General features: G+C 46.7%; 1 long non-coding RNA gene across 1 annotated transcript in view; it reads left to right on the forward strand.

Moving 5' to 3' along the window:
• LOC134932470 (uncharacterized) overlaps positions 1–8052 on the forward strand; it is a 78730-nt gene extending 70678 nt beyond the window's left edge. Inside the window, exons 2-4 of the long non-coding RNA XR_010179359.1 lie at positions 3849–3914; positions 3994–4206; positions 7264–8052. This is a non-coding gene — a long non-coding RNA (uncharacterized LOC134932470). The remainder of the gene's footprint in view (positions 1–3848; positions 3915–3993; positions 4207–7263) is intronic.
• Positions 8053–12166: the final 4114 nt, after the last annotated feature.

The following is a 12166-nucleotide window of genomic DNA, read 5'->3' on the forward strand; positions in this document are numbered from 1 at the left end:
TGGAAGTTTTACCTTACAAGGGTGAGGTTTTATTTGGGGAAAGTCTCGCGGACCTAGTTTCCACAGCTACTGCAGGTAAATCTACCTTTTTGCCTTATGTTCCCCCACAGCAATAGAAGACTCCTCAGTATCAGATGCAATCCTTTCGGTCGCATAAGTCCAGAAGAGGTCGGGGCTCTTCCTTCGTCGCCAGAGGTAAGGGTAGAGGGAAAAGAATGCCTGCTACGGCCAGTTCCCAGGAACAGAAGCACTCCCCGGCTTCTACTAAATCCACCGCATGATGCTGGGGCTCCACTGAGGGAGGCCGCACCGGTGGGGGCACGTCTTCGACTCTTCAGCCACGTCTGGGTTCAGTCGGACGTGGATCCTTGGGCGATGGAAATTGTATCCCAGGGCTACAAGCTGGAATTCGAAGACGTGCCTCTTCGTCGATTCTTCAAATCGGCTTTACCAGCTTCTCCCCCAGAGAGGGAGATAATTTTAGCTGCAATTCAAAAGCTGTGTCAACAGCAAGTGATTATCAAGGTTCCCCTAACACAACAGTGGAAAGGGTAGTATTCAACCCTATTAGTGGTCCTGAAACCAGATGGCTCGGTCAGACCCATTCTAAATCTAAAATCTTTGAACCTGTTCTTAAAAAGGTTCAAGTTCAAGATGGAATCGCTCAGGGCAGGGGATTTTATGGTGTCATTGGACATAAAGGATGCATACCTTTACGTCTCCATATATCCTCCTCATCAGGCATACCTGAGATTCGCTGTACAGGACTGTCATTACCAGTTTCAGACGTTGCCGTTTGGGCTTTCCACAGCCCCGAGGGTGTTCACCAAGGTAATGGCGGAAATGATGGTGCTCCTACGCAGGTAAGGAGTCACAATTATCCCGTACTTGGACGATCTCCTGATAAAAGCGAGATCAAAGGAACAGTTGAAGAAAAGCGTGTCACTCTCCCTGGGAGTGCTACAGCAACATGGATGGATTCTAAATCTACCAAAGTCGCAGTTGGTCCCACCGACTCGGCTGTCTTTCTTATGCATGATTCTGGACACAGAACAAAAGAGGGTTTTTCTCCCGAGGGAAAAAGTCCAGGAACTCCAGAACATGGTAAGAGACTTGTTGAAACCGAAAAGAGTGTCAGTCCATCAGTGCACTTGAGTACTGGGGAAAATGGTGGTGACCTTACGAGGCCATCCCCTTCGGCAGGTTTCATGCGAGGACTTTTCAGTGGGACCTTCTGGACAAGTGGTCCGGGTCACACCTTCAAATACATCAGAAAATAACTCTGTCCCCCAGGGCCAGGGTGTCTCTCCTGTGGTGGCTCCAGAGTGCTCACCTACTAGAGGGTCGCAGGTTCGGCATTCAGGACTGGGTTCTGATGACCATGGACGCGAGCCTCCGAGGTTGGGGAGCAGTCACACAAGGAAGGAATTTTCAGGGACTGTGGTCAAGCCAGGAGGCTTGTCTGCACATCAACATACTGGAATTGAGGGCCATATACAACGGCCTACGACAAGCGGAGAATATTCTTCGCGACCTACCGGTTCTGATTCAATCAGACAACGTCACAGCCGTGGCTCATGTAAACCGCCAAGGCGGGACAAGGAGCAGAGTGGCAGTAGCGGAAGCCACCAGGATTCTGCGCTGGGCAGAAAATCACGTAAGCGCTCTGTCAGCGGTATTCATTCCGGTGGTGGACAACTGGGAAGCAGACTTCCTCAGCAGACACGATCTCCATCCAGGAGAGTGGGAACTTCATCAAGAAGTTTTTGCAGAGATAACAAGTCTTTGGGGACTTCCTCAAATGGACATGATGGCGTCACGCCTCAACAAGAAGCTTTGGAGGTATTGTGCCAGGTCAAGGGACCCTCAGGCAGTAGCGGTGGATGCTCTCGTGACACCATGGGTGTTTCAGTCGGTCTATGTGTTCCCTCCTCTTCCTCTCATCTCAAAGATACTGAGAATCATAAGGCGAAAAAGAGTGCAGACAATACTCATTGTTCCAGATTGGCCTCGAAGGGCCTGGTATTCAGATCTTCAGGAGCTGCTCACAGAAGATCCATGGCCTCTTCCTCTCAGAGAGGACCTGTTACAGCAGGGGCCCTGCGTGTTCCAAGACTTACCGCGGTTACGTTTGACGGCATGTCGGTTGAACGTCAAATCCTAGCTGGGAAGGGTATTCCGGAGGAAGTCATCCCTACTCTGATAAAAGCTAGGAAGGAGGTGACGGCGAAACATTATCACCGTATCTGGAGGAAGTATGTTTCTTGGTGTGAAGCCAAGAATGCTCCTACGGAAGACTTCAACTTGGGCCAGTTTCTCCACTTTCTACAGACTGGAGTGGATATGGGCCTAAAGTTGGGCTCCATTAAGGTACAAATTTCGGCCCTTTCTATATTCTTCCAGAAAGAATTGGCTTCTCTCCCAGAAGTCCAGACTTTTTTAAAGGGAGTGCTGCACATTCAGCCTCCTTTTGTGCCCCCAGTGGCACCATGGGACCTTAACGTGGTGTTACAGTTCCTAAAATCTCACTGGTTTGAGCCTCTTCAAGCTGTTGAGTTAACATTTCTCACTTGGAAGGTGGTCATGTTGTTGGCCTTGGCATCTGCAAGGCGGGTGTCCGAATTGGCGGCCTTGTCTCATAAGAGCCCCTATCTCATTTTCCATGTGGATGGAGCAGAGTTGAGGACTCGTCCTCAATTTTTGCCTAAGGTGGTGTCATCGTTTCATATGAACCAACCTATTGTGGTGCCTGTGGCTACGGGAGATTTGGAGGATTCCAAATCCCTTGATGTAGTCAGGGCCTTAAAGATTTACGTAGCCAGGACGGCTCAAATTAGGAAAACAGAAGCTTTGTTTGTCCTGTATGCAGCCAACAAGGTTGGCGCTCCTGCTTCTAAGCAGACTATTGCTCGCTGGATCTGCAACACGATTCAGCACGCTCATTCTACAGCTGGATTGTCGGTACCAAATTCGGTAAAGGCCCATTCTACTAGGAAGGTGGGCTCTTCTTGGGCGGCTGCCCGAGGTGTCTCGGCTTTACAACTTTGCCGAGCAGCTACTTGGTCGGGTTCAAACACTTTTGCTAAATTCTACAAGTTTGATACCCTAGCTGATGAGACCTCATGTTTGCTCAATCGGTGCTGCAGAGTCGTCCGCACTCTCCCGCCCGGTTTGGAGCTTTGGTATAATCCCTATGGTCCTTACGGAGTCCCCAGCATCCTCTAGGACGTAAGAGAAAATAAGATTTTAAACCTACCGGTAAATCTTTTTCTCCTAGTCCGTAGAGGATGCTGGGCGCCCGTCCCAGTGCGGACATATTTCTGCATGACTTGTATATAGTTCTTGCTTACATAAGGGTTATGTTACAGTTAAGATCAGTCGCTGACTGATATTGTTTGTTCATACTGTTAACTGGTTGCGTATATTTCAGGTTATACGGTGAGGATGGTGTGGGCTGGTGTGAATCTTGCCCTTAGGTTACCAAAATCCTTTCCTCGTACTGTCGGTCTCCTCTGGGCACAGGTTCTCTAACTGAGGTCTGGAGGAGGGGCATAGAGGGAGGAGCCAGTGCACACCCATTCTAAAGTTCTTTATAGTGCCCATGTCTCCTGCGGAGCCCGTCTATACCCCATGGTCCTTACGGAGTCCCCAGCATCCTCTACGGACTAGGAGAAAAAGATTTACCGGTAGGTTTAAAATCTTATTTTTGTGTTTCAGTTTTGAGGATTTGTTTTCTAATGTATGGTTATGTATGTGTTTGTAACTAATTTTTGAGAAATGCTGTTTGTTGTTATTGTTGTTTGCAAATGCATTTGTGTGTACAAATCATATGTTTCTTTGTATTACAGTGGCTCGGAAACGCAGACGCCAAACCACTCCTTCAAATGTTGAACATTGTGCTGATGTTGCAGAAGGTAAATGTGAAACACATTAACACTTAAGGAGGAGTTAAAATCATTGTAAAGTTTAGACAAGTAAATTTGTTTCACATAGGTCCATCCCGCCATCATCCGACTGCGCAAATGCGCACAGGCCACAGATCCACAACGCGTCAACACGTGGCACAGAAAAGACCATGACAGGATCTGCCCAGAGCACAATCTGCCTCTCCACCAACGCAACGCATCAGTACGGTCGCATCAAGGCCGCCGTCTGATTTCCTTGCGTCCTCCCCACCACTTCAACTGCAGTCCCCTCAAATTCCAGGTGAGTCCAAAAATAAACACACAAAAAAAAAACCATTACAAATTTTTTTTCTACCTACAAACACACACAGTAATCTTATTAGATTAGCCTTTACACTGATTTCAGAAAATGCTTTTGACATGGGCAACCCTTTATAAATTACAAATAAAGTTTAGGATTATTCTGTCCGTACATTTGAAGCAAACACTACCATATTGTGCAGACATATACTACCAAATGTGAATTTAACGTATGCACACAGAATAATATTGGGACCTTGAGTAAATATTTACATATAAAATATTAACATTTAGTTTAGTATAGCCATCACAGATGTACTGTAATATACTAACCAAGTTATTTAGTCAGAATCACACTAAACCAGGGTTTGAACTTGCAAATGTCACTTAACATTATGTTTAGGCTTAAGGTTGTGAAGGTTAATATATTGTGACAAAATAACAATAGCATGCCATAATGCAGTGGTATCCAAACTTTATGTAATCACGGTGCCCTAGAGCAGCGGTGGCCAACCCGCGGCTCTCGAGCCGCATGCGGCTCTTTCATCCTCCGCATGTGGCTCGATGCGCTCCCGGCCACTGCTGCCCAACACACCAGACTCGCAGCAGCAGGTCTCCAGCGGAGGTGTGTATCTTCAATTCTGCGGCGGGCCGTGAGCCAATCAGAGCTCGCGGACCGGCAGCTAAGGCTCCTGATTGGCTGCCGGTCCGCGAGCTCTGATTGGCTCACGGGCCGGCGCCGAAATGAAGATACACAGCGCCGCCAGAGGTGGAGGGGTAGGAGAGGTGCGCGCTGCGCTCTCCTTCCCCTCACAGCAGCGCGGTAAGCAGCACTTTGTTTTTGTTTTTTTGGGAGGGGGGAGTGAGGCACTGTGGCGGCATATGTATCAGCACTGGGGGCATGTGTATCTGCACTGTGGGGGCATATGTATCTGCACTGTGGGGGCATATGAGGCACTGTGGGGGCATGTGTATCTGCACTGGGGGCATATGAGGCACTGTGGGAGCATGTGTATCTGCACTGGGGGCATATCTGGCACTGTGAGGGCATGTGTACCTGCACTTGGGCATATCTGCACTGGTGCATATCTGGCACTGTGTGGGCATTTCTGGCACTGTGTGGGCATGTGTATCTGCACTGGGGACATATGAGGCACTGTGGGGGCATGTGTATCTGCACTGGGGGCATATCTGGCACTGTGGGGGCATGTGTACCTGCACTGGGGCATATCCGCACTGGGGCATATCTAGCACTGTATAGGCATGTGTATCTGCACTGGGGCGTATCTGGCACTGTGGGCATATCTGGCACTGTATGGGCATGTGTATCTGCACTGGGGGCATATCTGGCACTGTGTGGGCATATCTGGCACTGTGGGGGGCACTGTGGGGACATGTGTATCTGCATCGGGGGCATATCTGGCACTGTGGGGGCATATCTGGCACTGTGGGGGGCACTGTGGGGACATGTGTATCTGCATCGGGGGCATATCTGGCACTGTGGGGGCATATCTGCCACAGTGGGAGGCACTGTGGGGACATGTGTATCTGCATCGGGGGCATATCTGGCACTGTGGGGGCATATATGGCACTGTGGGAGGCACTGTGGGGACATGTGTATCTGCATCGGGGGCATATCTGGCACTGTGGGGGCATATTTGGCACTGTGGGGACATGTGTATCTGCATCGGGGGCATATCTGGCACTGTGGGGGCATATTTGGCACTGTGGGAGGCACTGTGGGGACATGTCTATCTGCATCGGGGGCATATCTGGCACTGTGGGGGCATATCTGGCACTGTGGGAGGCACTGTGGGGACATGTGTATCTGCATCGGGGGCATATCTGGCACTGTGGGGGCATATCTGGCATTGTGGGGACATGTGTATCTGCATCGGGGGCACATCTGGCACTGTGGGGGCATATCTGGCACTGGGGGCGTATATATGTATCTGGCACTGTAGGCATATATTTATCTGGCACTGTGGTGGCATCTATTTTTTGGCATTTTTATATGTATGTGGCACTGTACAACATGACTAAACAGGGTTATGACACAAGGTCACACTCCTACAAACATCATACCGAAAGGTGTGTGCACAAAAATGGGGCGTGGCTTTGTGACAACTAGGCCACCCCCCCATTTTTGCGCACGCGCATGATAGTGGCTCTTGCACTTGCCTATGGATCTTTTCTGGCTCTTTGCCTCCGACTGGTTGGCCACCCCTTCCCTAGAGTGATCTAAATTTAAACATGGCACCCCTAGCCAAACAATAACTTATTGAAAAATTTTGCAAGAAAACTTAAAATAAGTAGATTGTGTTTATATGACATCCTTAAGGTGCATACACACGGAGCGATATAACTGAGCGATTTGGACTATATAGTCAAAATCGCTCAGAAAGTTAGTGCATATCTCTCCATGTGTACATAGCCAGCGATAGCGATGCGCGTCCCTGCCAGGTCGCTATCGCTGCTAAAAATAGACTGTGCAGGCAAGTCAAATTTGGCTATGTCGCTGGAAAAGAAAAAGCATCTCCTTGCTTGAATGAGTTAGCCAAAATCGCTCATAGCCAAAATCGCTGGAAAAGTTAGTCAAAATCTCTGGTAAAGTTAGTCAAAATCTCCTACTGCCAGTTCAATGGAAATCGCTCAGTCAAAATCTCTCATAGTCAAAATCTCTCCGTGTGTATGCACCTTTAGCCTCAATTGTGTGTTGTGTGAAAATATTTACTTCTGTTTGTCCCCATATTTTATGACTGACAGCTACTAGCACTAGTTTAGCTTATTATATTGAGCAAAAAAAAAAAAAAGATTTGGTCGTGGACCACCAACCCAAACCACACCTGCAAGTGTCCCTAGACACCACAGGGAGCCACTGCTCACAGTTTTTGAGAAACACTGGCATAATGGGTAGCCAAAATTTCTGCTTATGTAGGTATGGACTTGCAAAACAATTATATTTAACTTGTTGGTGTTATTTAAACAAATATGTACAAAAGATAATTAATACAAAACAAAAAAAAACTAAAATATGATTCCATTCATACACACACAGATCAAGGCAACATGCCCCCTGCACACCAGTCAGATGAAATGGAGGAAACTTATGTCCTTAACCTGCAGCCGGTAGACCCGACAACACCAAGCTCGCCACCTATGGCTGGTCCTCCGCCTCCAACCACTCCACCACCACAATTGAGCACAGCCACACCACCGCCACAAAACACATTCCAGGCCTTTTGTGACAGCTGGACAACCCAGCAACCACAACATATGGAGTGTCTTCGCAGACAGACCCAGCTGCTGTCAAGTCTTCCCCATTATCTCCCCAGATTAAGTCGCACTATGTGCAGACAAAATTCTGAACTCAGCAGAATTGCCACATGCATGGAACAAATGCGGGCTGATACCAGTAACATGATGCTCACCATGGCCAGGATTATGGACGACCAAATGAGGCAACATCAGAACTACCTCAATCTCCTTGATTCAAACAATCGACTATGTGAAAGTCTAGCCAGAATAATAGAAAATAGCACGTCATCAAACATCCAACTGAATGCAACATTAAGCAACCTCAGCCACAATATTGTCAACCTACGCAATCAACAAGCGAGCACAAGCTCTGAAACCACAAGACCGTTAACTACGCCTATTTCATCCCCAGTTAGAAGATCAAGAAGAAGAGCTAATGTCCCTGGCCCCGACTCTGCCGGATCTAAGGGCCACACCAAAAAAAATTTTTAAGCAGCAACAGGTGTTGGGTTGTTAGGGGGGTAAAGATTATCTGTGTTTCTATTTTATATTTTTGATTATTTTCTAAACAAAAAATAAACACATTTGTTTGCACAATAAACACCTGATTTGTGTCCAAAATTAATATAGTTATAATGAGTTAAGACATATTATGTTATTATTGATAACATGTGTAACACATAAAGTTTAAAAAATGAACACATAAATTTAATGCAACACAGGGCAACATCCATTTGTGTGTGTGTGGGATTGTAATCATGTAGTTAGGTACTGTTTTATGTTCCTCATTCTGAGTTGTTCGCTCGTTATTTTTCATTGCATCGCAGCAATTTTCCGCAAACTGCGCATGCGCAATGTTCGCACTGCGGCTGCGCCAAGTAAATTTGCTAAGAAGTTTGGTATTTTACTCACGGCATTACAAGGTTTTTCTTCGTTCTGGTGATCGTATTGTGATGGACAGGAAGTGGGTGTTTCTGGGCGGAAACTGGCCGTTTTATGGGAGTGTGTGAAAAAACGCTGCCGTTTCTGGGAAAAACGCGGGAGTGGCTGGAGAAACGGGGGAGTGTCTGGGCGAACGCTGGGTGTGTTTGTGACGTCAAACCAGGAACGAAACTGACTGAACTGATCGCAGTGGCAGAGTAAGTGTCGAGCTACTCAGAAACTGCTTAGAAATTTCTATTCGCAATTTTGAGAATCTTTCGTTCGCAATTCTGCTAAGCTAAGATTCACTCCCAGTAGGCGGCGGCTTAGCGTGTGCAATGCTGCTAAAAGCAGCTTGCGAGCGAACAACTCGGAATGAGGGCCTATGTTTCAACAAATGTAGGCTGAACTTAGGTTTTACATGAAACACATCTAAACACGCTTCTCAAAAGCAGGTCTATTTGAAAAACATATTTTTTTATGAACCTCTAAATTTCACGGACGAAATGGTCCTATAACGGTGATAATTAGAAATACGAATTTTTGATAAATGATTGAGTTCTAATTTTAAACAGCCGTGCTTGACCGATGGTGTATTCATTCATATTTTTTTTACACAGCCCACCAAAAAAATACGAATGCCCTCATCACTGCCGAGATTTGAGTTTAGTAAATTCCTGAGATGACACTTTGAAGAAAAAACACCAACTCGGTCAAAATCGTGACTTTAGTAAATATACCCCTATATGTCATTTTAGACAGTGTTAGTTAAGAACAAGTGTACTGCTACCTGAGTATTGAGTACAAGTATTCTGTGATATACATCTAGTATCTACTGTGCATTGTTATATCTATATACATACATATCTCTATGTAGTTTTGCTAGTACAGTGCAGTTTTATTGTTTATCTGTAATAACTTCTGCATCGTACCTGTGACTGAGTGTGCCTGTAGCTGCTGTGTGGATTTCATTCTTGTGTATCACACTACTTGCTATCATTATATTCTGTACTCTGGGGGGCTAGGTGCATCAGGGTCTCATATATATATATATATATATATATATATATATAATTGCAGAGTTTTCCACTAGCCGTGGAAATGATAGCACTCTCCAGATGAAGTCAAAGTAATATCTTTACTCAAAAAAGGGGCAAAACAAGTCAAAACAGTTCCACATATAATGGTAATCTCTCACCAATGTTTCGGTCCCCATTCAGGACCTTTCTCAAGGTGTCCAACAATCCAGCTGTGTCACAGAGTCAGAAATGTGCAATATACATGAAGTATATACATCTGACTCTGTGACACAGCTGGATTGTTGGACACCTTGAGAAAGGTCCTGAATGGGGACCGAAACATTGGTGAGAGATTACCAATATATGTGGAACTGTTTTGACTTGTTTTGCCCCTTTTTTTGAGTAAAGATATTACTTTGATTTCATAGTTTTTTGTCTGGAGAGTGCTATCATTTCCATGGCTAGTGGAAAACTCTGCACTGTACTATGGGTCCATCCCCTAGCGGGATGGGGCTTTGATTGGCACCCCAGTGGCTGTCTTTAGGTTGGGTGAGAGTGTGGGACATTCCTCTTTATGTATGTATGTATGTATATGTGTGTGTGTGTGTATATATATATATATATATATATATATATATATATATATATATATAATGCTACACAGTATATACTGTTTTGTGTTTTTCTCTTACGTCCTAGAGGATGCTGGGGTCCACATTAGTACCATGGGGTATAGACTGGTCCCTTGGGAGCCATGGGCACTTTAAGAGTTTGATAGTGTGGGCTGGATCCTCCCTCTATGCCCCTCCTACCAGACCCAGTTTAGAAAATGTGCCCGGTGGAGCCGGTCACAGCTAGGGGAGCTCCTAGGTGTTTTTCTAGTTTTATTGTTTTTCTAAGAGTGTTAGGTACAGGAAGGCTGCTGGCAACAGCCTCCCTGCTTCGTGGGACTTAGGGGGGGGGTGTAGGAACCAACTCTAGAAGTTAATGGTTCTCTATCTCCGCTGACAGGACACTGAGCTCCTGAGATTGCTGATCGCAAGCCCACGAGGTGACCGCTCACTCCCGCAGCACTGCCGCCACCCCCTAACAGAGCAGAAGATAGAAGAGTGGTGAGTATGACGCCAGCGAGAATGGCGGCACATGGTTGGGAGCGCAGCTCTGACAGGCTGCGCTCTGGAGGGCTCAGCGGTACTTGATGTGCGGCGCTGGGAGGGGCACCCTGGGCCAGCGCAAATACCTTACACTGGCCACATATGCTAACGGGCTAATCCCACTGTTAGCAGCTAAATCACCTCAAGCTAGTATAATCTGTGAAAGTGGGAAGATGCGTCATTACAGAGGGCGGCGCTTCTCAGCAGATCCAGCACTCACCAGCGCCATTTTCTCCCTGCAGATCACACTGAAGAGGCGCTGACAGGGAGCGCTGCCCTCCACATAACTCCAACATACCTCTGCGGTACCAGGGTGTTATAGACTGGGGGGGGGGGGGGGGGGGGAGTGTAATAATCACTGTTTAATCTTAAGGTTATTCAGTCAGCGCTGGCAGTTTAGTGTATTAACTGCCTAGTGGGGCGCTGTGTGGCTGTCTCAGCCTTCTGAATCCAAACCCCCATGGGTGGATTCTATTAGGGGAATGATATGCCAGATTTCATCTTGGATAGCTCAAAATGAGTCTGAAACACAGGTTTTGAAAAAGTCTGTTGAGGTTTTGTCGTATTCAGCTCCCACTACCTTATCAAAGATCCCAATTGTATACCCTAAAAAGCGTGCTCTTGCACAGATAATGCAAGCTGACACGGATACCGTATCTGATACAGGGGACGGTGATGGGGATATGCAGGAGGGAGATGCATCCCTTGCTAAGGGGGTGCAACTCATGATTGAGGCTATTGGGGACATTTTACACATTACTGATAAGGTACCTGAGCAAGTAGGGGAGGCTTACTTTACTGACAATAAGAAATCTTCCCTTACATTCCCTGCGTCTAAGGAACGAAACGCATTGTTTGAAAAATCCTGGGCAAACCCGGAGGAAAAACTCCAGATCCTTGCTTTTCCTTTCCCTGAGGACAGGAAAAAGTGGAAACCCCGCCTGTAGTAGACACTTCTGTATCTAGGTTGTCAAAGAAGGTGGTTTTACCTGTCCCTGAGTCCACCGCTTTAAAAGAGCTGGCTGACCGCAAGATTGAGACTATGCTCAAAGCACTATACACAGCTACTGGCATAGCTTTAAGACCCACTATTGCCTGTGCGTGGATTTCTAAAGCCATAGTAAAGTGGTCAGGCACATTACTAGAGGAATTGGATTCTATAGATAGAAGTGACATTAAATAGTTTTTATGTCACATACAGGATTCTGCAGGTTTCATGGTGTAGGCCATGAAGGACCTTGGCCATCTTAATGCAAGGGCTTCTTTCATGGCTGTCTCGGCACGCAGGGGACTCTGGCTGCACCAATGGTCTGCGGATGCGGAATCCAAGAAAAGTGTGGAGAACCTGCCCTTCACAGGTCAGGCTCTGTTTGGGGAAGATTAGATGCGTGGATCTCCACAGCAACTGCGGGTAAGTCAACCTTCCTTCCCTCAGCAACACTGCCGACTAGGAAATCTTATCCGACGTCTACTATGCAGTCCTTTCGGATCGAGTAAGTTAAAAAGTCCAAACCCCTTTCTACTTTCTTTAGAGGAGGTCGGGGGAAATCCAGAAAACCTGCTCCAACAGGTTCCCAGGAACAGAAACCTTGTTCTGCTTCCTCAAAAT

The sequence above is a fragment of the Pseudophryne corroboree genome, chromosome 6, assembly GCF_028390025.1.
Source record: "Pseudophryne corroboree isolate aPseCor3 chromosome 6, aPseCor3.hap2, whole genome shotgun sequence".
In the NCBI taxonomy this organism is placed as follows: Eukaryota; Metazoa; Chordata; class Amphibia; order Anura; family Myobatrachidae; genus Pseudophryne; species Pseudophryne corroboree.